This window comes from Heterocephalus glaber, unplaced genomic scaffold (assembly GCF_053883595.1).
Source record: "Heterocephalus glaber isolate CG9 unplaced genomic scaffold, H.glaber_assembly_v1.0 deba00001463, whole genome shotgun sequence".
In the NCBI taxonomy this organism is placed as follows: domain Eukaryota; kingdom Metazoa; phylum Chordata; class Mammalia; order Rodentia; family Bathyergidae; genus Heterocephalus; species Heterocephalus glaber.
In genome coordinates, this window is record NW_028258310.1 from 16723337 (window position 1) to 16739676 (window position 16340).

A 16340-nucleotide genomic window follows, 5' to 3' on the forward strand; every position below is an offset into this window, starting at 1 on the left:
AAGGAGTTCATTATCTGGCAGTGTGGGAGACACAGCTCAAAAATTTGGTTTTCTCCTTCCTATTTCTACCTAGGGACCTAGTATGTTCCACTTCAGTATAAGAGAATTGAGGCATAAACAGGTTAAAATCATTTTCCAGGCACATGACTAGGAAAGTTCCACATTAAGAAATATGACTGGCTGTCACAGCCCAGTTCTGAATCCTTGCCACTCCCGGACCAGCATCTCTCCAGAGCTTTTGAGAAAAGTAGAATTTCAGGCTCCACCCCAGACCTACTTTTTAAACCAGACTGCATTTTAATGGGGATTTGTGGACACCTGAGGTCTGAGAAGTACTGCTCTAAACCACAAAGCATTTTTCAAGTGTGTTTGAAGTATCACATCAAAATCACCTTTGGGTGCTGGATAACTAGGTAGATTTCAGACTGAGAAATTTCTGCAGCTGGATTCAGTGATAACAGCACTGTAAACATGCTCCACAGGTGATTGTAATGTATGCTTGATTTTGAGACTCGCTGCTTTTGGTTCTGTTTCTGACCCTTGCTTTGCAGTTCAGAGTTAGAAGGAGGAGAGCAGAGAAAAGCAGGTGAATATTTGTATCCTTAAGAGGCAGGTAATATAGCTGGTAAAGTTCTTGTCTAATTTCTGATGTTGGCCCAGTGGAGTTCTCCAAGGGGAAAGCAGCAACAAAGGATAAGGAGGGATCCTTGAGGGGTGAATTTAGTCCTATTCCAGTGCTGGCTAGTGGCACAAGCTACCAGCATGACTCCAGGGCAGATACTGAATTTCCTCCAACCATTGTTCCCTGTTTGTTAAAGAAGAGATCTTTTCAGGTATAATACTTATTTCCAGCTACCTAAAGGCCAAGCAGGTAATATAAATGAGTGAAGTCAGCTGCAAATTAAGCAGAAGCATGAGCTGCTGAGCTCACGCCCCTTCTGACAAGAGTCAGATGTTTCTTCTTGAAAGTGCACCAAACAAACGAAGTGAATCTGCAGCTACGTTAAACCCAGGATGGACTATCCCTAGTTATCCTTCCAGTTCATAGCCATAACTTCTAATTTTGGGTTCATTTGTCACTGGGGATCAACGTCTTTGTTGCCTGCTGGTATTGGACCAGAATCAGGAAGAGATTAAGCAAACTCAATAGAAGAGGTGAGACTTCTTCCTTTTACTTAAAATGGAGACAAGTAATAAAGTGCTGAGCTTCCCGCAGACTAGCTGAGGACTGTGCTAAAGAGGAACCTGCAAGTTTTTTCTAAATATAGGGAGGCTGATAAAAGATTCTGAAAAGATGTAGCATTATTTTGGTAAACTTTGCAGGAAGACTTTGATGTAAGGGCATGGGGACATAGTTGGGTAATGGTTTTGTTTGCTTCTTTTCTTTCACCAATGAGAGAGAGGGATTGAGATTTTAAATTAATATAGATATGATAACTTCCAGTATAAAAGTTCATGGTTTCAGTAACATTTCCAAAGCTTTAAGAGCAAAATCAGTTGTTCTGGGCTGGGGATGTTGCTCAGTGTAGAATGCTTACCAGGCATGCATTGGGTTTGAGCCACAGCACTGTGAAAAAAAAAAAAAGGAAATTATTCTATATTTCTACACATAAGGAAGATTTCCATATTTATTTGATAGATTGGCTCTCAAAGTGTGGCCCCTGGGCCAACAGCATCACCTGTGAAGTTGTTAGAAACACTGTACAAATTATCTGACTCAAATTCTGATTCAGAAACTCAGAAATGAAGCCTATCATACTATGTTTTAATTAACCATACAGCTGAGCCTGCTGATTTAAGTATTAATTGGAACTCCTGGGGAGTACATGGGTCTGAACAGTGGTTGGATCCTGACATTCTTTTGTCATATCCCCTATATTTGTAGGTATTAAACTTGTTTGTTTATAAGAACAATGGCCCCCCTAAGCAACAAGTAAGAATTTGGTGATTAGATGCCAAGGTCAAGGAAGAAACACAATTAACTAAATCCTATCATTGAATAGAATCCATGTACATTCTGCAGGTAAGTGAAGGGCTATTTTGGTTATTCATTTCTTTGTTCATTACTTCTTAGTGTTTGTTCATTATACAGGTTTTCTGTATTATCAGATTAAATGATTCATAAATGCTCTATTTAAGCAGTGATGCTATATTGTATTACTTAACTATATAACCCTTCGTATAGTAACTTCAGTCCCTCATCAAGAGAAAAAGCAGCACACTCCTAAATAAAATGAACTTGTCAATTTTTCTGCCAGCACATCTGGGGAAATCATTTCATCAGTTTCTGTGGTGTGCAAAGCAATCAATCTCTGCAAGGTCCTGGTTTTTGCTAATGCCTATTATATTGATATAATTACATTTTTGCTTGTTAATATACAGTTGTTCCCTTGTGATCTTAAGAATGTAGCCCATTAGCCATCATTGTTCTCATATTGTACCTGCAAGAATTAACCACATCTCCAGAGCCTCTACATTGGTGTTTCTTTGGGGGACAAATAGAAATGCATAGAATCAGAACATAGTGTGGGCTACTACCTAGCAGTGATTGATCTGTGAGGGCTTATAAATTGGTTGCTAGGCTTTCTGGGTGACATCGATAGTAAGGACCTTTGAGAGAAACTCAGCACAGAGAATATTTTCTTCCATTTATTCCAGAGACTCTCATACTAAGATCTTGAATTTAGACTCTGTTCACTATAAATGTTGGCATGTCCTTTCGTTGGTCTCTAAAAGCCACACAAAGGCAAGAATTTTGTTTACATATAGGTAAGTAGCTTGTACAATCAAATATATGTATGTATTATGTCAACTGATTATGTCAACTGGTTATTTAGAAAAACAAAAATTGCAATAATTTTTGTTGAGTTGCTATAAATTGATCTTGATTTGAGAATTCTCAACAAAATGATCAAAGTTTTCAGCATTCACAGGATGTAATGAGTTGCTTCTCGGTTTTTCAGTTGATAGGCTGATCTGTTAAAGGTAAGTCTTGCTTAAAGTCAAAGGTCTATGCCAGACCTAATCCTTCCTTATTATTCATACAATACCACACACCCAGTTGGTTGTTATTAAGAATCTACAGTGTTTCAAACCCTCTTTTGAGCATGAAGTTTTGAGCAATGACAAAACTGAGCATGCCTTGCCTCTTGTCATCTGGTGGTATAGTCAAGACCACTAACTGGTCAGGTAAGTCCATTGCCTTCTCTTCCTATGTTTATATTTTGCAGCCTTTGTTGAGGCCAGTTATGGTGTATGGCCAGGTTTTACTAAGCAGCGGGGTAGAATATGAATACATTGTTGTGTGTCATTCTGGGCCAGGCCCCAAACTCTCCCATACCTCCATCTCCACATACACCTTCTTGCTCTTTGTTTCTCTAACACATGGGAAAGAAAGACACTGAAAAGGTTATTAAGCTATTGGACATGACTTATGTCCATGAGGATCCTTGGGTCTCAGGAAAGTCCCCAGAAAAAAAAGAAAAACTATTTTCACTTGGCTTGTTTGTTTGTTAATAGTTACTAGTTTTACATAACTGAGGAGAGACCTCAAAAGAAATTTCACTGAGCACAGTGAAGACAAATCTAACAAATTAAAAGGAAGCATGAATTACTCTTTTTTAAGCAATTAGTTTCTTTAATTATACTATATTAACACAGACTGAAAAGGCTAGGGCAGTAATGGCGAACCGTGTGGAGCTTTCAATGATAACAGCTGGCTGAAGCACGTGTGCATAGGTTCATCAACACCAAGCTAGGGCATGAAAGCCAATGTAAATGTGTTTTGCAACCCTAGGGCCATCTAAAAGTAACTGCAATTACTTGTGTACACAGAGTGTTTGGCTGTTTTTTTCTATAGTTGAAATCTTTTGACTATGTGAGATAAAATATTCACTTCAGCAAGGAAGATTTTTCCAGAAGTTCTTTGTTCCTGAATAGAATTTTGTCATTTGAAGATTTCTTTGAACATTGAGGTACCTGGTAGGTGAGGTGAGAGCAGTCCACCAAGGGTGGCATAAAATAAGGAGGATGATTATCTGTAGAGGATTTAAAAACTATTATTTTTTTACCATTTTATTTTAACTTTAACCTTTATCATTTTATTTTTATAATTTTTATCTTTACCTTGCACTGGTAATTTATTTATTTATTTATTTATTTATTTGGTAGTGGGGATCAAACTCAGGACCTTGTACTTGTGAGGCAGGTGGCAGAACAACTGAGCTAAATCCCCACCCTGCACTGGTAATTCTAAACAATGCCAGTGATAAAATATTCTTTCTACCATGGCAAACTGCTCTTACAACCATCTGCCTTCACCGCCACCTGAGTCTGATATATTTCTAGACATCATATGTAGCAATTAATGATGGTTTTCAAAGGCTTTTAGTACAACAAGAGATGTTCCACACCAGGAAATAAAATCAAGAATCGTTAAAAGGGCATTGCCCAAAAGTGAACCAGATGCTCTTATTTCTGCCTGAAAAATGGGGCTAATGATGCTAGGAAGGCTTTGTGTAAAAGCTTCTTGAGATTAAAAGGACCTGAGCAACAGAATGTAATAAAGAAGAGGGTGCATAGGATAAAAAGGAGAGAATCTCCAAAGCCAGAAGATAAACCAAGAGTAGAGATGACTTCAGGTAGAATTTACTGAAATAGACCCAACAGATCATCCAAACTGATATAGCTAGCAAGAACTCAGAAAATGAGCATCAAGAGTTTTGTTGTATTTGGAAGGGAGGTATGAAGTCTTTCTGAGTCAATATCTCATGGTCAAAACAGTATGGTATCTAGAAATAACATACCACCATCAGCTGTGAATAACACTGTGGTTTGGGGCAGGTGAAAAATTGGAGGTGCCCCATTGTAAATCATATGGAACACATCATGATGTTGTGGTTTTTGTAGGTGATAACTTCAGGGGCCTGTCACTCTGCAAGGTGCTTGGTCCCCTAAATTGCAGATGTGTGAAGCAATCTTAACTGTCCTGAGCTGCCAACAGTAATCTGAGCTCAGTAATAGAGGAATGGATGTAGAGCTCCACATGCTAGATACCAAGCTTCAGACAACCAGTTTGACCTCTGTCTTTGCCAGTTTAGTATTCAATGTTCTTGATTTTGACCATGTCTCCTACCATTGTTTTAACGCTGTTTGATCATTCCCTCCCACTGAATGAAATAGGGTGTCCTTTGAAACTGACACATCTTTTGTGGGCAAACTTAGGTTAAAGCATTTACAAAGAGGTAACTGGGCATTTGAGGAGTGTGACTGCCAGTTACAAACTCACACAAGGTTTAAGGAATGAGACGAGCAGTCAGTGCAATTCTAAGTAGAGGAAACTACTTTAATATCTAATGAAATCTCATTTGCTACAATATAAACAATACTTATCAAACCCCAACAAGAACATAGACAAAAGTTGCCATTAAACCAACCCAGAGCATTGATTATCATTAGTCCTCAGTGAACTATGATGGGGGGCATGGTAATATCATGAGTAAGCCACCTTATGATCATTACATTGGGCAATTACAAAATGGGAAACTTCAATAATGAAAGTGAGGTTACTTCCAAGATTGTCCTTCCCCTCCTGGAAATCTGTTGTAGTTCTTCAGAGTAAACATAGGATGCAATGAATAGTCATCTAACCTGTTATCTTCCTCCCTTTGAGGCATTAGAGCTTCATTAGCAGGGAGCAGAGAGAAACTTGCCCAATAAAACCTTTGTGCAAGCTCCCATCTTTTTGGTGCCAACCAAGCAGAATTATTTTTTTTGACCAGTGGTTGTAGAGTCTCTTTCTCTCCCTTTCTCTCCTTCTCTCTCCCCTTGCCCCCCCCCTTCTTCTTTCCCTTTCTGTCTCTCTCTCCCTGTCTCCCTCTCTCTCCCTCTCTGCTCCCAAAAGCAGAAGCAGCCAGGAGAAACCACACAGGAAGGGAACAGCGCTTATTACAAGCATAAGCTTGGTCGGTAACTAGCCCCTATATCTGAGCTAGAACTGCAGTTCTATTGAGATCCCACTGATGAGTCTAAGGATCTCAAAATCCAAGGTTGGAGCTTTTTGCACTAAGAAAGAACAAAGCCCTTACCACTCAAATCCTCTAGGCAGCCAAACTTGCAAGCAGAATTTTAAACATACCTTTGGCAAATTTCCAAAATGCTCATTTAAAAAATGTTCATTAATTAAATCCTTTCAGAAATCAACATTTCTTTTAGCATTGGTGAAAAATTTTTTTAATGTGCTTCTCGGAGGCATAAACAATCAATGCTGCCATTAATTTGGAGGCCTTTCTCTCTGGCAGTGGTGCAAATTGAAAACTAATAGTTCAAAAGACACTCTAATCAGGTCAGGGGGAAAAGTGAATAGCCCAGTCTTATAGCCCAGCCAGGGGCTTTGTTTTACTGTGAGTTTTTATTTAAAGAGGAAAAAGTCGGGGAGGGGGGAAATGTCAGTATTGTATTTTCCAATGACACTTTAGCAAACCTTCCAAACCATACAATGTTTTTATTGGTTCTCCGTATCCAAAGGCCTTTTCAAATTATTGTAGCCCCATTTTCATTTTGTTTTCTTTTAAATTACAATACTTATATGTTTACATTTACTGTGTATTTATCTGTATAGAAAGTTGGATAAGTCTCCAACATTTGAGTATTGTTTATGTTACTTGCTCTTTTCAGTGCCTCGTTGAATTGTAGAGCTGGCAGTTTTTTATCTTGCTCTTTGTCATTCAAATTTTCTGCTTTCCAGTGAAGCAAGTTATGGTCCATGGTCTAGAAAGCCCCTTGTACAGGAAGTACCTTGAAAATGTTTTATATTTTCTTTAAAAGAACTAAGTCCTTCCTTACTGACTGCCTCTGTCCTGGGTGGTGGCCAGTGGCCAATACAGGGAAAAGGGAGGCTTAAAAACATTCTAGAGGGGCCGGGGATTTAGCTCAGTGGTTTCGCCTCCTGCTGTGCAAGCGCAAGGACCCGAGTTTGACCCCCGGTACCAAAAAAACAAACATTAAAAAAAAAAAACATTGTAGAGGAAGCTAACTATATGTAATAAACTCCACCATTTACAGTTTAGAGGCCTATATTTCCTCAATCATTTAAAACAATGTTTCATTAATTAAAACCTTAGACTGTGTTTCTGAGCATCAATCAGATCACAATATCACCTGGTCTTTTGTATTAAGGAAATGCCTGGTGGAGTCATAATTAGTAATCCATTAAAGTAAATCCTTTCAGAAGACCAACTTCTCTTTGAGCACTGCTGAAATCTTTTTAATGTGCCTCTCTGAGGCACAAACAATAAATATGTCCTTAAGGAGGATTAATGTCTTTTTCAAGAAAAAGCAGAGATTGGGGGAAGGTACAGGAATTGCTACAATTTATAGTCTAAGAGCCCATTGAAAGCTCAGATCAGCAATTAAAGACATGGAAATTGATGTTGATTTTCAAAATATTATTGAGTCACTAGGTCTTAAAATTTGTATCACTTATAAAATCGTTTTTCTTCACCTTATTATGAAAGTAATACTTGTTTCTTTTTAAAAGCAGTTTTAATTAGTACATGTTTACAGTACACAATGTTTATATTCCTCATGGACAATTGGAACATGTACATATCTTAATTCTTTCTTTATACCCTTTCACTTCCTCCCTCCCCCTTCCATCTATCTCTTGATCCCCTTATTTTTAGGGGACGCCTTGCACTATGTAATGTTTACAGTCCTTGTATGGAATCGGTATATGTACATAGCACATCTTCCATTTTCTTATCCGCTTTCCCTCCCCTTCCTCCCTCCTCTTGATCCCCTTTCCCTTTGAAAAAGATCTATCTCCCTACTTCCTATTACCTACCTTCTATTTTGTTCTTTATTTTTATTTCAGGTGTCTCATATAAGAGAAGGCAGGTAATATTTAAGCTTGTGTGTCTGATTTATTTCAATTAATATTATAGTCTCAAGGTGCACCCATTTTCCTGGAAATGACTCGTTTATCCTTCTTTAGGGTGGAGTAGTACTCTGTTCTACAGAAAAAACACATTTTCCTTATCCATTCATCTACTGCTGGACATATAGGCTGCTTCTGAGATTTAACTATTATGAACTGTACTGGTATAAACATGGATAGGCATATATCAATGTAATGTTTGATGCTTTATTCTCTAAGTTTGAAATATTTTCAAGGCTTAGGATATGTGGATGTGTGTCAGGCATGTTTTGACAATTGATCATCATTCCTGTTCCAAATCATCTGGAAAGTTTATTTTTTACTCCCTCTTTCAATCTCATGGCCTCCAGGTCAGAACTCATGGCATGAGATCAAGTCTCTGTCTTGGCCTTTTTGAGACTCTGAGAAGCAGCTGTAATTATCATAGTTCCTCTAGTGCAACCTCTTATTAATGGCATATAAGTCTTTTACCCATTTTTTTGACACTCCTACTACCTTAGAGTGCTTGTTTTACCACTCGGCCTCATTAATGGTAAGGAAGAGATGAGGTCAATGATGCTCAGTAATAAAAGTAGCCTGCAGGAGCAACTGGATCCTTCAGCTGCAGTGCCACTCTGCTTTCCAGCTCTGTAGTATGCATTAGCCTCACATACACACTCAGAGTAGAGCATAGCTCTTAAAGCGTTGCTTACTTACTCTTTATCTAGTATTTATGCAACCCTAGAGGTCACATTTTATTGGCTTGGCCACTACTCAGCATTGGGCTCTCCTGTTGGACAGAGTTCACAACAATTTTAGGGGTAATTGACTTCCCTAAGCACCTACAGTGAGCACATAATGTATTATCCATACCAGAAGACATTTGTGAGACTCAAGGGAGTAGTATTAATAACTATGCCAGGACAGTATCCCAGTATCCCCCAAATGCACCTTCTTCTCTACTTATAATCTATGCAAGGGTACTATATGCCATTCATCACTCCTTAAATCACTAGCTGTGGTCCGTAGTAGGTTGCTTTCACTGAAAACTCAAGTTATCAGTTGTGTAAACTGAAGGAGGAAGGAACCTGTTTGGGAAATTCACTTTGAAGGAATTTTCACTTTGAGGAAACCTGGGTATTGGCACTAAGATCTCTCATATTCAATCAAGTGCCAAGTCCTGCTGATTCTAAATCCCAAAGATCTCTCTAGTCCATTCACATTTCTCTGTCTATTACCCTCATCTTGGTCACAGCCACCACCATCATCCTTTCCCTCAATATTTGCAATGATCTCCTAAATGCTTTCCTTCCCAACCTTTCCCTTCTTCAATAAGATCTCTAGATATCAGACAGTAGTTTTTCTGAAACCAAAGCCCGGCCTTATTCTGGGCAGGGGCAATCCAGAAGTGAACAAGCAAGTCAGAGTCACTCCAAAATACTTACCTTCTTGCAGCAGAGATGGATGGTGAACAAGCAAATTAATAAACAATCATTTCAGACTTTGACCCAACCAATGGAGGTAACAGGAGGTGACAGGGAGAAAGGTTGATAGAAAGCTATTTACATTAAGGTGCTGATGAACCTGGTGATGTCTGAGATAAGAAGGATGAGATAACACAGTCATCTTGAAAAGCAGAGAAAGGGCATCCCAGGCAATGGGAAGAGGAACATTAAACACCTTAAAAAGAATGCACTTAGATATTTTCAAGAAGCAGAATGTGAGGCTTGTGTGTGACCATCACACAGTGATCAAGGGGCAGAATGGTTTGCAATAAAGTTGAAGGATGGGCAGGGCCAGACCACCTGGTGCCTTGCAGTCCAAGGAGTTTGGATTTTTGTTGTAAAAGCAATGAAAAGCCATTAAGAAGTATTAAGCAGAGGAGCTAATTGAACCAATTATATTTTTTGAAAAAGCTGACTCTTACTTCTGTGTGAAAAGATAGATTGTTTGTAGAAGAACATTGGTTAGAAGCCTGGAGTCCTTTCAGGTGAGAAGTTGGTTATGGGAATGTGAAGCTTTCCAAATTGTATCATATTTATGGCATTTATAACTACTTAAATAATCTTATAATTAAGTTTATATCTTCCAAGTATAACCCACTCTCCTTTTTTTATTCTCTTGAATGTCACTTTTATTTCTTTTAATGTTTGTTAAGTTAGTGTTTAAATTTGTTAAATTCGTGTTTCTAATTTTTGAAAGTTAGACTTCTGAATTGTGGTTTTTGTTCAAGAGGCTTTGTATGTATTTTTAAGCCAAACAATTGTGAGCTACTAAAATTTAGAGAATGAATATTGAGTCTAAAGTAGCTCCTAACACTGATTTTGATTGAGTGCAGAGAATCATGATGACGCGTATGTAAACCCACAGTTACCTACTGTTTAACTCTGTCCCTACTGGTATAGTGGCTTTTTGATTTCTGACACGACAAATAATGTGTTAAAATTTGAGGTAAATAATCAAGTGTTTCAGTGTAAAGGGACTATATACTCTTCGATCTGATGCAATGACATGTCAGATGGATGGATATGGATATAAGTATAGATATGGATATCTCTATATCTCCATTCATGCACATTCTCAAACATACAAATCCCTGCCATGAGAGGAGGGGATGATTGCTTCTAAAGTTGTAAAACAACTTAGATCTTGCTTACATCTCACTCTTTAATGATTTTAGACCTATATTCTTTATATATTTGCTTGTTCTCTCTAAGGAGCAGTAACAGGACTTGGCTGATTGACCCTGTGCAAGTATCAAGCACTTGTTTCCAGACCAACAGTGCTTTTTTTTTTTTTTGCACTGTCTTGAAATGTCACTATATAAGAAAGACACATGTAATACAGATGTGTCTGGGTAGTTTTCTGCATGCTGGCAGCCGGAAGTCTGCAGGAGGAAATACCTTCTTGATTGAATTCTCCAAGGCTGACATCTTTTGTTGTTCAGCCTGCTGAATGATTTCACATGTGCTTTTTGCAGAGTCAGAATTCTTTAGTGAAGTATGGGACAGTTATTTTGCTGGCAGTATAAAGTTCTTTTGGTAATCATGGTGGGGCAGCTATTTTAATTGTGTGAATAACAGGCAATTTCATTTAGGAGAAGAAATATGTTACCTCTTGGTCACTTAAAATACATTTTTAGGTCAAGTAATTGTGACCTGAGGAAAAGATTGCACCATAATTGTATGAAAGTCAGATTTTTGCAAGGGTTCTGCTTCTACTTCCCATTTTTCTTCCTAATGAACAACACCAAAATAGAATTTTTAAAGATTTTAATTCTCATACACAGTAGCCCCCCACACCTGAATTTTATCTTTTTGTGGGTGTATTATTTTGACTCAACCTAATCATCTCCTTCAACTATGTTTTTCCTGGACATGACCCTGGGGAAAAATATTGTCCAAAAAAGCCACAATCTAGACCCACCCAGAGTGACATAATATTAAATATTTTCCATATTCAACAGTGATGCTGGTTTGAGAACTCACAGCCAGTTTAAGTCCAATGATTTCTTTCTTTTTTGGTTCATAATTTCCCAGGGGCCCATTACTTTTGTACTTTTTAGTTTGAAACACAATATTCTTCCAGCAGAACTGGTATCTGGTATATTTAAATCAACTAAGGCTCTGAATGAGAAACACAATTACAGACAAAGATAACAGATCATGCTTTTATTAGCTATGGAAATCTTGACTTATTTTATAAATTGAGGACAAGAAAGACCTCTTTCATTGTGCAGGTTCTACATTTTGCCTCTAGTACCCCATATTATTTCAATTGGTTTTCTTGTATGCTATGTTGGATATTCTTATTCCTGTGTCAGTCCTCTGTGACTGTGCTACAAACAGGTGACCACCCAACTGGGACTAGTGGTTTTCTCAAAACATGGCACTTTTCAGTGCTAAAATCAGAGAAGTACTGAGCAAATTGGAACAAGTTGGTCACCCAGTAAGCCATCCTACTAGTGGCCTACAGCAACGTGGTCATTTATCTCAATCCTGTGGCCCGACAAAATGGTGATCCTGCTGGCCTCACTTGGGCTCTACAAATGGCTGCTTGGCTGGGGATGGATGGAATAAGGTGTCCCTGGCCTCCGCAGAGGTAGCTGGCTTCATCCTCCATGTGAGGCTTCTTCACACCATTGGGGAGTCACAGAGTTACAAGAAGATGAGAGTGAAAGCTTCAGGGCCTCTTGAAATGGTGCTCAGAAGTTGCTTCCACCCCATTAAGGGCCAGTCCAACTCAAAGCAGGGAACGTTGAATTTACCTTTTGGTGGAAGGAGCTGCAGAAAATGGCCATTTTTAATTAATCACACTCTCATTCTGAAATCCAGTAAACATAAGTAATTGTTCCTAGCCCACATAGCTCCTAAGTGGCAGATCCAGGATTTGAACTTTGGTCTGCATTCCTGGAAAACATACCCTCTGATGCCATAGTGCTTCCACAAAGTGTATAACTGCTTCATCTGTCTCAGCATCACTGGGTATGTTCCTGCTGTTCCAGGGTGGGGTAGAGGAGATAGACATGGAAAAGAAAGAAAAGACAGAGAAGCAGGGACCTGGGATGTCTGAATAGTGCCAAATCACAAGAATTTGTCTGAACTATTTTGAGAACATACCTCATACCTGCTTAATCCTATAAAATGTTTGGGGTCTGGCTGTCCTTCACCCCTCCTTGAATATAATCTTATTCCCAAAAGCAAATTTTTCTGAGACCCTCACATTCTTGGTCCTGATGTTTCTGTCATGCTTTTATGTGCTGGCTTCATTGTTTCTCTCTACATAGGCACTTGTGTCACCTTTCATAGTTAACAGTTTAAGAGGTAGTTACTCTAAATCACTTGCTTTCAAACTGGGGCAGTCCTCAAGACCTTTTCAAGAAGTTCTGGAGATCAGAACTATTTTTATAATACTGATAATGTTGACTTCACTCCATCTCTCAAGCATAAAATGGAGTTTTCCAGAAGCTACATGATGTATAATATTGCAGTAGAATGTAAAAGAAACAGATATGAAAACTCCTGTTTATATTAAGAAAGATATTAAAGATTTATAAAACCAGAGCTGGCGTATAAGTCAGTGGTAGACAGCTTGCCTAGCATTTGTAAGGCCCTGAGTTTGAGTGCTAGCATCACAAAAAAGGGGGAAAATATTTGAAAAAAATGTAAATCAATACTATTCTTTAATTTTTTCTTGGTATTAGAAAATTTATTTTTCATTAAAATAGTAATTACATAGACCTGCAAAAAAGTTTGTTATGGTTTTTAAATGAATTTATATACACATTTTTAAAGTTGCTAAATTTCTAATATGTTAAATATCTATTAATAACTCCACATAAACCAAAGCTCTTTGGGATCCTCAATAAGTTGATAAGGTTCAGAAAGCACAAAGGTTGAGAATGATTTTCATCCTCATCTTCCCAGCTGCCATTGTCTGAGTCCCTACAGTGCCCAGGTCATCCCTCACACGTGCTCATTCAGTCCCTGGGAGTGTGGACTGGTGCTCGACACCATCAGTCACACAGCTAGGGTGCTAGGGTTTGAAACTAGTCTGTGACTCTGAGAAATAAATAACTTCCTTCCATGCAATGTAGCTGTTACTTTTTTGAACAGAGAGAAAAATCAGAGATTGACCAGGAACTCTGATTGGTTGACTTGTCTGAGATGGCACAGGTAGCCAGAACCATGACTTTCTGCCAGTCTGTCCCATGAATAGCCCAGGAGGCATAATGACTCTTCAAACTCTGTTTTGTCAAAAAGGAATTCCTTCAAATTCAAGTGATATTCAGAACCTAGTGGGGTTTTGTTTCCCTTAAAAGACATATTTTTAACAACTCATTATGCAGACTCTACTGAGCACTCAACAAGAAAGAAACATTTGTTTGTCTAATTATCACATCCTAAACTGCAGAAATGTTTATTGCCTTCACCAAATTTTCCAATTAGTTTACAGATCAGCCAGCAGTTTGCTTGTCTGGGTCACATTTATAACAGTAAAGCAACAATTGCTACAATGTACTGAACACTTATGTGTCAGGCACTGAGAAGAGGATTTTCCAGACTTTACAATTACAGTCTTTCTGCAACCTCAGAAGAATCCTTCAAGGCAGACAGGTGTTATCTTCACTGCCCTACAAATGAGGCTTGCAGAGGTGAAGCTACTTGCTTGTGGTCACCCAACTAGTACCAAGTTTCTGAGTCAAGGATGGAACCCAGGTCTGGGTAGTGCCCCACATCCTGTTCTTAATCATTATGTTGTGCTAGCCTTTCAAAGTCAAGGTCAACTTGGCTATGGAAAGGAGTATTCCAGAATGTTCTTGAAGTAGCACAGATCAGTTAGGAAAGGGATGCAATTTTACCTTCAAAGATTTCTAAAAGAAAAACCAAAAGATGCAACCCATATGTATAATAAGAAACAGATGCAATTCCTTAACTTTGTCCTACACCCTCTACTCACGCCTAATGGTACCTGGGCATGGTGGTGTACATTGGTAATCCCAGTACTCTGGAAGGCTAAGACAGGAAGATTGTGAGTTAGAGCCCAGCCTGGACAACTTAGCAATTTAGTGAGCTCCTTTCTTAAAATAAAAAATGAAAAAAGAGCTACAATAGAGCTCAGTGTGAAGTCCCTGGGTTTAATCCCCAGTGTGCCCCTCCACAAAAAAAGTATACAGAGAAAGGCAAACATTTCCTCATCTTTATCTGGTACCACCCAGGGGTATTTTATGATGATCAGCAGTGCTGAGTTTTGGGTTTAACTGTGTCAGGCATGTCTTCTGCCTGGAAGGGCAGTCCTTCCTTCAGTTTTGAAATATCATGACTCACTCTGCTAGTGTTAGAGGTGATGGGAAAGCGGGGGCTCCAGATGTGTCAACAACAGATGCAGCATCCCCTGGAACACTGGAAAAAGAGAGTGATAGGATTTCCCTTGGGGCTGCTCTCCATGTACCCTGGGATGGAAGGAGGATGAAAGTCTTTTGTAGTTTATTTTGGGTGCCAAGCTAACCAGGTCCTTTCAGCAGGAGCTCCCACTACAATTCTGGGCTCTAACAACCTTCTGATTCCTGTTAAAGTAGCTTACTGCTACTGTTCTAAAAGCTTAGAGTGGTGACATAAAAAAAGGCTCATCTCTACTCCATCTCTTGCCTAATTTATAAATTGTGTTTGAGCCATAATGTAAGGGCATTCAGCATGCTGTTTAAACCTATCTGACCAGAGTAGCTTGTTGTCTGCTGCTCAGGAACCTAATATAAGAGACATGAAACAGAAACAGGCTTTTGTCATTCTAAACTCAGGCACTTAATTATCTCCACTAAATTAGCTTCAGAACCACACACAAGTGGAAGTATGCACATCTGGATGATGCAACCAATTGACCAGAAGGTGGGAAGCTGATTGAATTATTCCTCCTCTCTGCCTCTCCTGCCCTCTCTCTGTTCTTCTGACCCGGGAAGACAATTAAACTATCACAGTATTCTGCCTGCAGGAGTACTGTCTACACTTTGTTCTTAAAACAATGATTCCTAAGAGTGTTTCCTTTGAACTCCATTATTGAAGCAATTTTATAAAATCTCATAATTCTGTATAACATCTATGATACTTAAAACAGAAATCCAAGATGAAATTTGTGCACTCATTCACTTCTCTACTGGATGTTAAAGTCAGGGGTTCTTCTCTGTAACTTGAATGCCTCTAGTCCAAGTGCCTTCCAAATGATAAATAACATTACAAATAATAACAATAACAGCTCTTGGGCTTTTAGTGTGTGTCCAATAGTGTACCCAAGGCTTTATCCAACTCCCCTAAGAGGCAAGTCCTATTAGGGCAAGTCCCATTTTACAGATAGTCCAAGGCCTGGTCTCCCACCTAGTAAGCAGCAGAGCCTATGTTTTAACCATTTGTACTACACTGCTCCCAAATACTTGTTGACTGAACAAGCATCTTTGTGATTCATATTTTCTTTCCTGTGCATGATTTTCCTCTTCATCTACCTCTTCCATGAGTCTCCACTGTCTTGCCTTTTCCTCTAAATTCACTGACAGTCTTAGAAGAGTACAGGAAAATCATGTTGTTACTGTTATTGAGCTCTGAAGTTTTCAATTACTTTCAGGTTTGTCAACTGATGTGGACTCACTATATTTGATGCCCAGCAATTCATCTAAGTTCTAATATATGCCACTCATTTCTGTACCAGCACTCATGTCCAAATCCACCATACTTGGGGACATTTGGGTCCTCTCTTCCCTTTTCATTAATTTTGTTCCTTTGTGTCTGATGCCAAGTGACCTTGTGTGCTTGCCTTCCTAGACCCCTTCTCAAGTGAAATGAGGCTGGGGGAAACAAGTCTTTTTTTAAAAAATTACCTTTATTTTTGTTTTAGAGGCATAAGTCACATTTTTCAATTTCTGTTTGCTAATTTCAAA

At 38.7% G+C, this 16340-nt stretch overlaps 1 long non-coding RNA gene across 2 annotated transcripts in view; it reads left to right on the forward strand.

Annotated features, from left to right (window-relative positions):
* The first annotated feature begins 531 nt into the window (after positions 1-531).
* Positions 532-16340, forward strand: part of LOC110351097 (uncharacterized) — a 61248-nt gene continuing 45439 nt past the window's right edge. The window contains exons 1-2 of one of the 2 annotated variants that reach the window (XR_002398138.2): positions 532-1155; positions 1886-2023. This is a non-coding gene — a long non-coding RNA (uncharacterized LOC110351097). The remainder of the gene's footprint in view (positions 1156-1885; positions 2024-16340) is intronic. The other variant, XR_002398139.2, reaches the window with a different exon arrangement.